Source organism: Selaginella moellendorffii, unplaced genomic scaffold (genome assembly GCF_000143415.4).
Source record: "Selaginella moellendorffii unplaced genomic scaffold, v1.0 SELMOscaffold_73, whole genome shotgun sequence".
Lineage (NCBI taxonomy): Eukaryota > Viridiplantae > Streptophyta > Lycopodiopsida > Selaginellales > Selaginellaceae > Selaginella > Selaginella moellendorffii.
Genome location: NW_003314334.1, coordinates 379,794 through 391,794, shown reverse-complemented (window position 1 = coordinate 391,794; position 12,001 = coordinate 379,794).

Below are 12,001 nucleotides of genomic sequence, written 5' to 3'. Positions count from 1 at the left end.
AGGCATAGTCTAGCTTTCACTTGCGTGCTTGTCCTTGTTTTGCATCCGACTTAGGTTTAAACCCAAACTCCATACCATGCTAGCTGATGGAGTACCCATGTCCTCGTGTTAGGCCATTGGTATGCTAAAATAGTGCCAAACTCTATTTGGCTCCGTTTTGCGTGCTGGTCTTAGCATTGGGATGTTGGATACTCTAGGACTATTCCAAGTTACTCCATGCTCTTGTCCTTTTGCTCCTTAAGTTGTATACTTAGGAGTTGCTCCGTGGTCTAGTTCCAACACTCCTGTAAGCAACCAAAGGGAACGACTTGAGAGACGATCCATGGGGTTCAAATATAGAGGGAAAGGGCCCATGAACAAGAGTGCACCCCCTTTTCCAATCGGTTAAGGGTCTTGGGATATTTGGGGTTAAGCGTCCTTGGGTTTGAATAGTACTGGGCTGGGTGACCTCTCGGGAAGTCCAAACTCAGGAGCTTACAACTCCTTGGCTCCATACTTAGGAGTTTGGCTCCATTTCTTCATTCAGTGGCTTAAGGCCTTGAAACTCGAGTTTCACACCATTGTCCTTTAGACACGTGGCATGTGACATATGGCATTTGTCATGTGGCACAAAGAGGGTTAGGTTCCGCTTTGTGGTTATCCTATGGTAGAATGAAGGGTAAAAACCACATGCGCTACATTTGGTATCAGAGAAAGAATCTCAGTGAGTACTATTCAATGAGATTGGGCAACTAGTCTCGTTGCATATGTAGAGATGAAAATGATGATCCAAGTGGGTATATGTTTGGGTGCAAAGGCTTTGCAATGGTTCCTTGGGTATGGATTTGGTTACCTTCTATTCTATATTATGTGAGCTTGCTCTTGGGCTCATAAGATGGATTGAGTTGTTCCGTTTGCACAAGTTTTCACTTGGGCTTGTGAGTGAGGCACATTAGCAACTCAAGGTTACACTTTGAGTTAGTAGGATTAATATTAGTCTATCGGTGGATCCATGAGTTGTTTCATATACTGTGGGTGAAAGTAAACCTTCCCTAGGTTTGTTATGAGTGGCAAATAGGCTGGTCCATAGCTGTTTAGCACGGCACTAGTGGATCCTTCCTAAACATGATTATAAGTGGATCAATTAAGACTGTAGGGATTAGTTTAATGATTCAAGTAATCTGTAAGCGACTAAATTTTCCATTCTACTTTAGTCACTTAACCACACCTCTGACCACTTGGAGGAGTCTCATTCACAACCTCCTTAAGTCCAATTCAGGACTTGGGACTTGCTAGTCCCGAGAATGGCATCCATGCCACTCAACCCTTGCACTTGGTCCAAGTGCTCCACGTGTTCAGTCCCAAGACTGACACTCAAAGGTACCACTGACATATCGGCCTGTTACGCTAAGGCCATGCCCATTCACCTTTGCCACACTGGTGGTCTAATACCATTTGCATCACAATCTTGTCTCTCCAAGATTGGGCCATTTGTCCACGAGTGGTCATCCCAGATCCACTCCTTAGCATCCTTAGGATGCCCACAGACATGGGGAATAGCCTTCCCCAATATCCCTTTGTTAGTTCCTGCCAAGTCCCTTTTCCATCCATGGCCATGTTCACCAATACTGCCACTAGATCAAGGCCCGCAGGCCTAGCCACTAAGTCCCATTGTCCTCTGGGACTTCCTCACCACGTGACCATATCCGTAGTCACTACATTAGAGGACTGCTCCTCCTCCTTTCCCCTATTTGAGACTTCGAGACAACATTTCGGAACACCATGGCCCTATGCGAGCCCCGTGGGTACTCTCCCCACCTTCCACCTTTAAGTGCTCTAGCCATGGGCTTAGAGCGAGGTTCCATTGAGCCACACCAGGTATCCAAGTAGGTAGTGCCACCCACACTTGGACTGGGAGCATCGGCTAGTTGATCTCCCGGGGGAACTAGAGCCGGCTCTTGAACACTTCACCAAGCTACCCCGCTTGTTGGTCCGTATTCATTCTAGTCTTGGACTTCCTAGTGGTCAGTTCATCACCCAACACTGGGCCTGGCCTTCCTGGGCCAAACTGGCCTTTCCTGGCCAAACTGGCCTTTCTTGGCCAAACTGGCTCCACTACAGTCCTCCCCCTTACTATACTTTTGGAGTTCACCAAACCCCCCAGGGTCTGGGAGACGAACGCTTTAGGCTTTCACCCTCTCAGACTCGAACTCGAACTTGGACTCGGACTCGGACTCGGACTCGAACTAACCACACCTCTAACCACTTGGAAGAGTCTCATTCACAACCTTTGGGCTTTCACCTCTCAGACTCGAATTCGAACTTGAACTCGAACTTGGACTCAGACTCGGACTAACCACACCTCTGACCACTTGGAACAGTCTCATTCACAACCTCCTTAAGTCCAATTCAGGACTTGGGACTTGCTAGTCCTGAGAATGGCATCCATGCCACTCAACCCTTGCACTTGGTCCCAGTGCTCCACATGTCCAATCCCAAGACCAACACCCAAAGGTACCATTGACATATCTGCCCATTACGCTAAGGCCATGCCCATTCACCTTTGCCGCACTAGTGGTCTAATACCACTTGCATCACAATCCCATCTCTCCATTCGTCTATGGCCATGTTCACCAACACTGCCACTAGATCAAGGCCCGCAGACCCGGCCATTAAGTCCCATTGTCCTCTGGAACTTCCTCAGCATGTGACCGTATTCGTAGTCACTACACTAGAGGATTGTTCCTCCTCCTTTCCCCCATTTGGGACTTTGGGACAACATTTCGGAACACTGTGGCCCTATGCGAGCCCCGTGGGTACTCTCCCCACCTTCCACCTTTAGGTGCTCTAGCCATGGGCTTAGAGTGGGGTTCCATTGAGCCACATTAGGTATCCAAGTAGGTAGTGCCACCCACACTTGGACTGGGAGCATCGGCCAGTCGATCTCCCAGGGGAACTAGAGTCGGCTCTTGAACACTTCACCAAGTTACTCCGCTTGTCAGTCTGTATTCACTCTAGTCTTGGACTTCCCAGTGGTCAATTCACCACCCAACACTGGGTCTGGCCTTCCTAGGCCAAACTGGCCTTTCTTGGCCAAACTAGCTCCATTGCAGTCCTCCCCCTACTATACATTTGGAGTTCACCAAACCCCCCAGGGTCTGGGAGACGAACGCTTTGGGCTTTCACCCTCTCAGACTCGAACTCGGACTTGGACTCGGACTCGGACTCGGACTCGGACTCAGACTCGGGCTCGGGCTTGGTCTCGGCCTCAACCTCGGTCTTGGTCTCGGTCCCGATCTTGGTCTCGGTCCTGGTCCCGGTCTCGGTCTCGGTCTCGGTCCCAATATGTCCGGGTCTCGACCTCGGACTCCATCTCAGGTCTTTCTTGGACTCCATCTCGGATTCCATCTCGGGTCCATCTTGGACTCCATCTCGGACTTCACCTCGGGTCCATCTCGGACTCCATCTCGGACTCCACCTGGGGTCCATCTCGGACTCCATCTCGGACTCCACCTCAGACTCCACTTGGGGTCCATCTCGGACTCCATCTCGGACTCCACCTTGGGTCCATCTCGGACTCCTCCTCGGGTCCATCTCGGACTCCACCTCGGACTCCACTTAGGGTCCATCTCGGACTCCATCTCGGGTCCATCTCGAACTCCATCTCGGGTCCTTCTCAGGTCCATCTCGGACTCCACTTCGGACTCCAACTCGGGTCCATCTTGGACTCCATCTCAGACTCCGCCTGGGGTCCATCTCGGACTCCATCTCGGACTCCACCTCGGGTCGATCTCAGACTCCATCTCAAACTCCACTTGGGGTCCATCTCGGACTCCACCTTGGGTCCATCTTGGACTTCTCCTCGGGTCCATCTTGGACTCCACCTCGGACTCCACTTGGGGTCCATCTCAGACTTCATCTCAGACTCCATCTCGGGTACATCTCGAACTCCATCTCGAGTCCTTCTTGGGGGCGCGGACCATATTTGAGCTCACGAGTTGAGCTCAATTTTCAATTGTAATTTAGTACAAACATTATAAATTTTAAAATTTTAAGGTTATGGCGAACCTAATAATTTAATAACTCTCTATATATTATATAGATAAAAATGTTCTAAAGAACACTTTTTGTTCTAATAATTTAAATATTTTCTACATGCAATGATAGGGACATTTGTTAGAACATAAAATAAAATGTTTGTAAAAAGAGTATTCTTGTCACTTCTTTAAATTTGTACTCTATGCTTTCTGGCTAGTAAATGTCAGGTTTGTCAGAATTAAAAAATTATTAAATTTGAAATAAAATTCTATGTAAAGTCATATAACCATTTGAAAGGAAAAAAAATAACCATTGATGTAAGCTTATTGCATATAAAAGAAAGACTTGGTTCTTTGTAGAATACATTCTTGAGGGGTTTGTTGTAGCATATTGTCTAAAATTTATAAATCTTCATTCACACTCTCATTCGAAAAAAGGGAAATACACCCACAAATGTCTATGGGTTCTAGTGTTGGTAATTTTAACTCTCACAATCTTTCTTCCCAGGGTTCAAGGGCTAGGAGATGCAATAATTATCCCATTGCATAACATAACCAAATCACACAAGAGAATGAAAGAGAGGATAGTGAGGATAATGATCATGAGTTAAAGATAAATGCAATGACAAAGGGTGCAACAAATTGGGTGAAAAAGAATGCCCTCTTACTTGTTTTAGAAAAGTGCAATTCTGCCACTTTCAAGAAGTGCGCCATATCTTTTCTAGTGTCTGGTGGAAACAATGGCAATGATTAGTATGATGGTATATATGCTCTTGTGACACACTGCAACATCACGCACCCGAAAGACTACCATGAAATCTTTTTTGAGATGGTAAAGATAGAAATGGAGACACACAAGTACTATGGGCAGTATTGTGAGAAGAACACTCAGAAGCATATAAAATGAAAAGTGAAATGAAAAAGCACATTTTTATTAATTATATAAAGTATAATAAGTTTTATTGATAGAGAATAAACATCGATAGTGTTGGAGAAATCTAATTAGCTCCAAAAGTTTTCTGCAACTTAGCAATAGTAAGGCTTGCTTGGTGTATATGAATATCCACTTTAGGATCCTGGTGCAAGATGTTGATGAAGATGTAGTGCATATGCTTGCAAGGAGCATATGCCTTCCCATGTTCCTCGCGCTTCGTAAAGTCTAGACATGTGCAAGAAGGAAAGTCGTGAATGGCAATTATGTACTCTCCACCTTCTGTTTTGACTGTGTACTTCTTTGCAAGCGCAATGATGTTCTTCGTGGAGAGAATCTCACACTCAAGTGTTTGAGCCAAATTTATTTTACCTTGCTTCTGCTTGGAGACGGTACTAATAAATTTAACTGCCTTACCTTTTTGTGCTGCCCTCCTGTGCATCTCTGTAGGAATAGTCTTGCTCCTGTCACTCATGTCTCCAACTCTCCTCTCAAGATTAAAACCAAATTTCTCAAGGTTTTCAATCTCATCCGAGGTGAGCGCGACCCCATTAGCAACCGGCCATTCTTTAGATACTGCATCAGGTTTAGTCACTATAGCGTCTTCAAGCCGTTTTGTATAGTTGGCGTCGGTGTTGCAACAATATAGCCAGCACCATCTTGAAAATCCTGCTTGCTTTCGTTCCCCATAGAAACATGGGGCTGGAACAGAAGCAGATTTTTCACCACAAATCCAGGCCCAACACTTACCCCTCAGAAGCATCCCCACACACCTTACATTCGATTTTGCTGGCACGCGTCGGATTGCCTATTGCTTCGGCTCCACGCTACGGTAAGCAATTTCAACCTGTTGCGATGCACTCTCTTCATTAGCCACTTGAGGTGGCTTGGTCTGAGAGTAGTGTCTTGGAGCAAAATGGTACTCGACATCAGGCCTGTAAGAGCTTTTTGCTCCAAGGTCCGTGCCAACATCTTCCCCAGCAAAGGAAAAACGACGCTTTGAGCGGACAGTCTTCATATCACCAATAAAAGCTCGGGGAGTGTACTCCATAGATGTGCCACGGACCACTTCCTCAACTACAGTTGCCACTGTTCGAGCGGGTGGAGTTAATTTTCTCTTCATCCTATCATGTAACATCTCAACAGAAGGCCCTGTTCCCATGTATCTTCCTTCCTCGAATGCCAGTGCTTTTGAAGATTGCTCTATAGCACGTATCAAATTTGATAGACAGGCTTCGTATAGACTCATCTTCCCTTTCCCTGCCTCAAAGGAATGCCAACTCCAATGCTTACTTTCGGAGAGATTCATAGTTGGGGTGTATGCGAGGTCCTCAAGTGGTTGATCCTAATGGAAAAAGCAATATTAAAAGGTAATAAAAGGAGAAGAAAAAATATAAACCAACTTGAAAAGAGTGATGTCCCCACTGGAACATCTTAACTTCTCACCATCCTAACCATGACTCAAGTTGTGGTAGGCAACTTATGTCTGTATGGCCATCTTCACGCCACCACATTCGGATCTCGTTTGCTTTTGCCTCATGCTCTTCTTCAGAAGGTGCAACTTGCCATTGTTTGCACAACTTCTTAAATATTGATTGAAACTCTAGCTTGATAAGGTGGTAGTGGTGGTTTAGGCTTTGAGCCCAATGGAACTCACAAGTCCTCTCATGACCTTCTAATGGTTGACCATTCCCAAAAACTGCTCGAATACCATTCCAGTTTGCACCAGCCCCATCTGCCATGAAACCACGAAAGTTTGCAAGCTTACCAGTCCGCTTTAGGACAATATCAGAGAGGGACTTCCAAAATATTTCCTGTGCTGTCTGGTCTTGTACTTTAAACTCTTCTGTCGCAATTGTTAAGTTACAACGTAGCCTATGAAAACATAAATATTATAACAATTTCAATATAATGAGAATAAAAATTACCTTGGATCATACACATGAGCTCCCATGGTTGTCCAACTGGATACATGCTCCATATGGTCAAAATGTACCCATGCATTTGCAAGGTCACTGGACCCAAACATGTCTATTCGGGAGACAAGATCTACGCCAGAGGCAGGGCCTATGGTAGACATTTTGAAGATGAAGGGGCACTCTTGCTCATTCACAACTTGGTTTGGAAACAAACTTCCGTGGATGAACTCGTATGGACAGGTCTGTTTCAATTCAAGGATGGAGTCAATTTTTGATTGCAACTTCCCCTCTCAAGATTCACACATCCAAGATTTTATCCTAAACAATATAATGTAAGAAAAAATTATTATTATAACGTATGAAAAATAATGGATGTACCTCCTTAGGCTAGTAGCAGGTTGACTCCTCGTAGTAAGTCCCACAAGCTAGCCTCGTTTAGTTGAGTCTTTTGGCAACCTGGATTGAGTAAGGTATTTGCGATAAAATCTTTGAGGACGGTCTTCTGAACATGCTTCGGAGTTGCAGATGAGTTTCTCATAATCTCTTCCTGTACAACATCTTGGAAACGGTTGAGAGAACTCCTTTGTATCCCTTCCTGCATTGGATGCATATGTGTGCCAACATGCACTGCAGCTCTTCTAGCCACTCCATCCCGTGGAAGAAAGTAGTACATCTTGGCCTCGCAGATAGCATGACATAGAGGAGCATTTTTGCAGAATCGACATTTGAATCCAACAGCAATGGTGTCACAAGCTGGAGGATTGACTGCAGACCCTTCGAAAAATATAGAGTTTCTAGAGTGGTCTTGATTGCATGCTTCATCCACACAATCTAAATGCCCGCCACAATGAACTATAGACATTGTGCCTTCAAAATGTTGGAAGTGTGTGGTCTTGATCTTGCACCAATTGTGGACATCCTGCTTGGTTTCCATCCCCTTCCATTTGGAACCTGTGCTGCTGACAAGAGGTGGTAGCTCGAAGAAAATGTTGCCGTTGTAGGAGGATGGAAGCTCACTCACAAGCCTATACAAAAACAAGTGCACGTTGATTGAGAGGCGTGAAAACTAGAAAGCATTGCTAACGGCTTTGAATATTGTTGAAGTTGGAGCTAGAGCTGGAGCTGGTGAATTTGGCGCCGACACTAGCATGACATCTCCACTTGAACTAAAAGAGGACGAGAGGATAACGACTGACTCTTGCTTCACATTCACTTTTGCTGGAGTGCATTTTGGCATTTTGACTGGAGATCTGAACACTCGAATCTCCTTCGACTTGGAATTTTGTAAATCCCATTTTTGTCCACCCTCGCCCACACTAGAAAGAAGAAACTCTGAGTATGCAACTATACTGGTGTTGTTGCAGATCACAGCCTCTAAAGAAATAGAGCCAAGACGAAGATCAAAACGCAGACATAAAAAACTTTCAGAAACAATACTCTGAGAGAATGAAAGAGGTGGGTGATCTCGAAAATGAAGAAGAAACCTCTCCATCCTTCTCAATAGGTTTTGGAGTTCTCTCTCTTTATGCTACTTATAAAAATCTATAGTGAAACATAATTGAAATTTAAATAGAGTAATAAGAAGACAACGTACAAAATGAATTTAAATTCTATAGCAAATTTAACATGTGTAAGTGTGACAGTATCAATATTACTGTCATCTATTATGATGTCTGATGCATGTATATACATAGATCCAAGGAAAGATTTTCAACATGTGAAGTTTGATAGTTAATAATGATACTAGTAATGACATTCTGCTATAACGTGTCAAACCAAGAGATCCAATCTAACTATCAGCACGTGTGATATGTCAAGTTGTCAAATTTTAAGTGGTAGATGATAATAAATCTTGTCAAATCTTATTCTTCAATGACAGATTTGATTCATAGTACAACTCAAGTTTTATCCATAATTGTGAATACTGCTCAATGACATTCAAAGCACGTGCCTATTGTTTAGGATCTAATACAACACAAAATAAATTTCTGGATGAGGATTCATCCTAGTACAACATATTTTAACGTGCCTTATTTATACTCTTTGAAGTTCTTGTAACGATTCCAAAATATGTACAAAATATTGATGAGAATGCATCCTTTCTAGATAATTTGTAAAATATAATATCATATCTCTAATAACAGAAATGTTGATAGGTGCTAGTTATACCATCATTAAAATATACAAAATAAAGAAGCATAATTTTCATATAATAATAATGATAAGATAAAATAAGATCAAAGATATTGTGATGGTTGAGATTTAGGTTATTCGGAATGAATGGCTAGGATTAGAGATTGGTTAGGGTTAGGGCAGCTGTCAGGATTAGGGTTAGAGTAGCTGCCAAGATTAGGTTACTGTTCGCATCGTGAGTGGAGCGCGCGAGAGATCGAGAGATTGAGCGCGAAGGAGATCGAGGGATTGAGTGCGAAGGAGATCGAGCGATTGAGCGCGCAAGAGATTGAGAGATTGAGCGCATGAGCGGGAGAGATTGAGCGCGCGAGCGGGAGAGATTGAGCACGCGAGCGGGAGAGATTGAGCGTGCGAGTGGGAGAGTTTGAGCGTGCGAGCCGGAGAGATTGAGCGCGTGAGCAAGAGAGATTGAGTGCGCGAGCGGGAGAGATCGAGCGCACAAGAAATCTAGCACGATCAAGAAATCGAGGGAGGAAAGATGCCACCAAGGGTGAGTTTCGATTTGATTGCTTCCACTTCCATTTTTTGAGTCCATTGCTTCCATTCCATTGCTTCCCTTTTTTTTTTCTTGATTGCTTCTTTGTTGGCCAAGGTCAAGCTCAGGCCGGCCACCTCGAGCAATTTTGCTTGCCGAGGGGCCGAGGTTATTCAAATAACCTCAGCCCCTCGGCGAGCAAAATTGCCCAAGGTGGAGTCTAGGCCCACTTGATTTATTTTTTTCCCTTTGACTATTTGAATTTCTCATTATCTTTATTTAGTTTGACTAACAAAACTTTTTCTCTTGCAAAAAAGGAAGATTGTAACACATAAAAAGGTTGTTAGAGCCAAGAAGACACAAGAAGTTTAATTTAGCACTGACGACAACATCACAATCGACATGTCCATTGGCACAATAGAGACACATTTAGTTAAAGATTCACCACCTCCACTACCATCACCTCCACCATCACCACCTCCACCACCACCATTGCCACCTCCACCACCTCCATCACCACCTCCACCACCTCCATCGCCATTGCCACCACCGCCACTGCCACCACCACCATTGCCACCACCACTGCCACTATTGCCTCTGCCCCTGCCGCCACTGCCACCACCACCATTGCCACCACCACTGCCACTATTGCCTCTGCCCCCACCACCACTACCACCACCACCAACGCAAATCCCTGAAGTTGGGCAATCTAGTGGTGTTCACGATAGGGAACCTGAGGAACAGCCTGGAGCTAAAAGAGTTGCAGACCTTCTTGACAACGTGGTGGACAAGTGCTTCCAAGAGACTGTTATGCAAACAAGGGAAAAAGCAGTTCACCAAACACTTGAGGTGCTCAAGTGGCCAGGCCCTTGTGACTTGATCAGAGAAATCCCCCTTTGCCGTTTGCAGCAGACGAACCTTGTCCGCACAGCATCCAAGTATGTCAACCCGAATATATACAGCTTGTTCAAACAGAATGGCCTTGCAACAAATATTGGTATGTTTCTAGTCTCTTTTTGCAAGCCAGGAACAACGGAGATCATTACTGTCACACCCGAGATTGTGAATAGCTGGGATCCTATTTGGAGGAGGAAGTCCCTAGAATTTGATGACATGGTTATCAGACATCTTGAGACTCTATAGCTTGCAGGGACAATGTTCCAAATTATTGATGGTAACCACCGATATGGAGCTTGGATGAAGTGTATTGACGATCATTTTCGTGATGATCCCATCTACCATATCAACGTTCCAGTCGGCCATGTCTATGCGAGGGGACTTTTGGATGTCAACAGACTTATTTTGGCTTGCCAAAAGATCAATGCGTAAGTTTTATAATTTTACCTCTAACTCCACTTTAACTTGTTTTGTTGTGTTTAAATGTAGGCTTGGGTAGTTTGTTGTTTAAAAACAAAATCTTGTCCATAACATTAAGCAACTTCAATTTTTGGCAGACTTGAGTGAGGATGACATCTGCCAACATTATGGTGATGATCTCGCAACACTTGTTTGGCACTCACGCACTCGAAATAACGATACAACTTGGTTCAACAACCCAATCAGTTTTATGCTCGCTGTGTGGTGTAAGGTATGTCTTTCCCTTTTATTTTATAAAAGCCTCTTTTAATTGTTTTGGTTTTTAGCCTTTGGTGAAGGTCAAGCAGGATGCTTACAAACTTACATATCCGGAGAAGAGTCGGGAAGAGCTCTCAGCTAAGTTTGTACAAATTGAGCACAAAATTCAGCATGCAAAGTCCTCAAAGTTGAAGAAACTAGTATGCATTACAGACAATCACAGGCCAAAGGAGTGGCTAGAGACTATAGCCGAAATTTCTTCTCATGAATATAAGTTTTTTATCACACTTCATTTTTCTTAATTATACATATGTTACTTTTGCAGTGAACAAAACTCCAGATGACATGATTTACAATATCGCAAAATCGAAACTTCCATATAAGCAACAGATAGAGACTCTGGAGTTCCTCAATATCTGCTTGATGAACAGAGAGAAAGGACTGCTAGAACTATTTGAGAACATGATGAGAAGGGCTGTCTACATCACGCAAACTATAAGTGAAGGTGAGAAGTTCTTGGCACCACACATTGGTGACGATCCAGATGGCACATTCATGTCTTTCGATACCTACATCAACATGTCATTGGAAGGGATCAAAGAGGGCTGGCTGCCAGAGAAGTCTACAAGCACAACAACTTATGATTGCCAACATGGTCAACCTTATTTCATGTGACGTGCAGCTTATAGTATAATATGATTTCTAAGACTATTTTTTAATATATATTGTTTACAGGTATCTTCGATATAGAGGCATGCCATTTGAGGCACCAGTTTGCACTCAACTTGTTGCAAAGGGTGTAAGGGATGGAGGAATGTACCCAACAATGTTTGCAAGAGTTTCGAAGGCACAGAAGATAGAATGCCCTTGGGAGTTGGAGCTCCTAGGGACC